Source organism: Portunus trituberculatus, unplaced genomic scaffold (assembly GCF_017591435.1).
Source record: "Portunus trituberculatus isolate SZX2019 unplaced genomic scaffold, ASM1759143v1 PGA_scaffold_63__7_contigs__length_466372, whole genome shotgun sequence".
Lineage (NCBI taxonomy): Eukaryota > Metazoa > Arthropoda > Malacostraca > Decapoda > Portunidae > Portunus > Portunus trituberculatus.
Genome location: NW_025541704.1, coordinates 63,232 through 67,098, shown reverse-complemented (window position 1 = coordinate 67,098; position 3,867 = coordinate 63,232). Strand labels below are relative to the sequence as shown.

Genomic DNA, 3,867 nt, shown 5'->3' with positions numbered 1-3,867 from the left:
ATGGAACCCCAAACATGCGAATAGTACTCCATACAGTAACGGATAAGACCCTTGTGCTGAGTTAGCAATTATAGAGACGAGACAAAACTGACGGAGACGACTCATAACGTCTAAATTTATTGAAACTGTTTTAGCAAGAGATGAGATGTGAAGTCTCCAGTTTTGAATATGAGGAAATGATAGACTAAGGATATTCAATGTAGAAGAGGGGGGCAGTTGAGTGTGATTGAAAAAGAGGGAATAGTTGTCTGGACGGTTGTGTCGAGTTGATAGATGGATAAATTGAGTTTTTGAGGCACTGAACACTTTTTTGTCTGCCCTAATCAGAAATCTCAGGATGCGTTTACACCAAGCGAATCGAATCGATTCAATTCATGAAGAATCAACACGATTCATGAATCGTGTTGATTCGCCATATTAGTTTTAATGTAACCGTTTACACCAAGCAAATCAAGTTCATTCCAATCACGCCGATTCATAGCGATTCAGAATCAATGATTGGTTTGGACCCGTTTTTTTCTTCAGTCAAGGCGATTCAGCCGAGGAGTAAGCATCATGCTAGTGGACGTTTTAATCAATTTAGTAAGAGGAGAACGTGCTATATATGATCCCAGTGATCATGTGTGCCGAAAACATGTACATGTATTGTACTGAACCATAGCTGGAGGGAGCTGCTGTAGTCTACGAATTACTAGACAATATTATTCTGCATATTAAAAAAAAAAATAATGACAACAGAAAGCGTTATGGACACGGACTTACATTTTCATTTGGCAACTGTAGGATGCATCGTCTATCTTTGAAATGCATGCATGGTATAACGTAATCGCCTGCCAACCAGGCAGCAGCCAGAGTGTGGGGAGGGGTGTAAACTTCCTTATATTACCCCTATCCCTCTGATTTCGTTCACTAAATACTACGGTATGGCACGTCAGAAAATAAAATTTAATATGACAAAATAATATAATTAACATACCCATATATGTTTTAATATCTTCCGTAAATCATTAAGCCTAATTAAGAGTACATGTGATAATGCATTATTAACTAGTGCGCCCATTTCTTCCGCAGTGAATGTATCAGCTGATCATTCTGTTCTGCTATTCGATAGCTCCACCTGGCGAGACAGTGTCACTAACTGACATGGCTTCTGCTGTAGGCTTAGTACTTCTTGTTGATGACGGGCTCCACCAACTTTTTGATTTATTATGTGGTTATCCTGAAGAAATCTTAAAACCTCTCAGCATTATTGACAGAATTTGGGAACAAATGTACGAAACTCTCAAATTCAGGTCTTCTGGAATTAATGGCATGCACCCAATTCGTTGCCGACGCTAACGCCAACGTTTCCTTAGCCAATGTAACACTGCTTTTTCTGCAAAAGCTAATACATCCATACTTCCCGAAGGCTACCTTAGTACTTCATCATCTGAATGATTTGGATCAGCTGTGTTGCGACTCAGTAGGAAAAAAAATATGTAGACTCGAAATGACTTGATTAAAATTATCCTTCATGAATTAAATCGATTAGATTCGCTTGGTGTAAACGCACCCTTAGTAAGATCAGAAGTCAGGCATATAGTGGCATACTTGCGTGATCTATTGACATCCTGAAGTATCGGTCGTCTTTGAAAAAGACGTGGAAAAGTGGTATTGTGGTATTATAATTACCAACGTAGGAGTGGATAAGTAAAGAAGTTTGGTTAAGAATAATAATAATAAATAATATAAAGAGAGTATGTGACCTAGCAAAACCCTGAGGAACACCCCTGTTAAAAAATTAGGAAATGAACAGTGGCCGTCTACCACGACTGCAATAGAACGGTCGGAAAGGAAACCAGGTAAAGTTGCACAGAGAAGGATAAAATCAGTAGAAGGGCAGTTTTCAAATCAAGGCTTTGTGTCAGACTCTATCGAATGCTTGTGATACGTCTAACGCGACAGCAAGTGACACCGATATCTCTAAAAGAGGATGACCAAGACTCAGTAAGGAAAACCAGAAAATCACCAGAACGGCCTCCAAAATCTCCAAAGATGGAAATCTCCGCGAAAGGATAGAGTGACAGAATAAGCTCCACTTTGGAAGATAAATAGTCGAATAATTTAATATAGCCAGAAGAATTGGAGGAGAGATAGACATCACAGATAGATTTAGTTAAAGTGTGATTATTGAGTCGAAGCCAGATGGTGGAATATATATATATATATATATATATATATATATATATATATATATATATATATATATATATATATATATATATATATATATATATATATATATATATATATATATATATATATATATAGAGAGAGAGAGAGAGAGAGAGAGAGAGAGAGAGAGAGAGATTATTCAACATGTAAGACAAGCTATGTATCATCTCAACATTCACATAAAATTAAAATAACCAACATCCAGATTCCTCATCAGGATTAGTTTAAAACTAAAACTGTAATGTTTATGCAAGGATTCCGTTCAACTTACCAAACGTTCAATTTCTCAGTGATGATGTCTAGCAGTGGAAGAAGCGGCCCACTTACTGTAAAATTTTTTGGATTTCCTCGGAAAGCCAGCAACCCAATCCACTTGAACGTAAGAATGTGGAAAGAAAATAAGATGCTTGAGTGTTCTGTGTAAAAAAAAAAAATAAATAAATAAATAAATAAAACATTACGAGAAACTGTGAAGTCTGCAATCAATCCTTATTACATCTTCAAAATTGTTGGTTAAAGGAGTTGCAGCAGATATGGACAGAACGTTGTTTCTTATCAGTGTGCCCTGCCACAAGACGTGTTAGTTTTTTCTTCAGTCTCTTAAGGTTATATTATCTCTCTCTCTCTCTCTCTCTCTCTCTCTCTCTCTCTCTCTCTCTCTCTCTCTCTCTCTCTCTCTCTCTCTCTTAGAAACATCTTTGTCATTATAACGGATACTATAATAAATAAAGCTATCTAATTTGTTATACTTACGTTAAGAACAGCCATCCGGAGGCAAGGAGGTGGCGCTCTAGAGGCACCTAAACGCATGGTGGTAATAAATCTAGTCGTACCTTACTGTATCTTATATTGACGCGGATGTTCACATGCTACATTTATCACCTTATCCAATTAAAAGTTTTATCAACTCAATATTTACACTTGTTGATGATATTGTATATTACCAGAATTGACCTTTGGAACTCCGTTACTATAACATTGATGTGCTGTCCCTGATTAGTCATAAATTATGTGGAATTTACTTGTGTAAAAGAGAAAGTGGTACATTTTGATAAATTGGAAAAAATAAGAACATAGTTTTATTCTACTCTTCAACTATCGTAGTTTGTTGTCAATGTCCATATAATATCTTATATAGATATCGGCTCGTTCTACGTTGATAAGTAAAATACAGTAAACATTGTTTTATTTTTGCTAAAGAACAAGACAGTACCTGAAAATAACAAAAACAAATAAATAATTACATAAATTAATAAAACAAAACTTTTTTTTTCAATTATTATAACCTACAAGACAATCATAACATTGTCTTACAATTACCACAGCAACGACAATAAAAACTACTGTTGGAGCTGATGATGATGATGATGATGTTCAAAATGTAATTACTTTTCTCTCTCTTGGATTAACACGCTGTTATTCATATAATTTATTGAAATGACTGACACGAAGTATAAAGCAGGATTATTTGTCTATTCGTAGACTTAATATAATAAAAGAAAAGCTTTCTACATCATGCAACGCAGCGAACCCCTCCCGCTTCCTTGCTTCTCAGAGGCTCACTGACACTGACGTGGACAGATCATTAGTAACCGACAGATAATTTCTAATTGTTTACAGCGACGGCGGCGGCGACGACGACGACGACGACGA

General features: G+C 36.1%; 1 protein-coding gene across 1 annotated transcript in view; it reads right to left on the bottom strand.

Annotated features, from left to right (window-relative positions):
• LOC123500981 overlaps positions 1-3,867 on the bottom strand; it is a 26,040-nt gene that overhangs the window by 2,011 nt on the left and 20,162 nt on the right. The window lies entirely within an intron of this gene.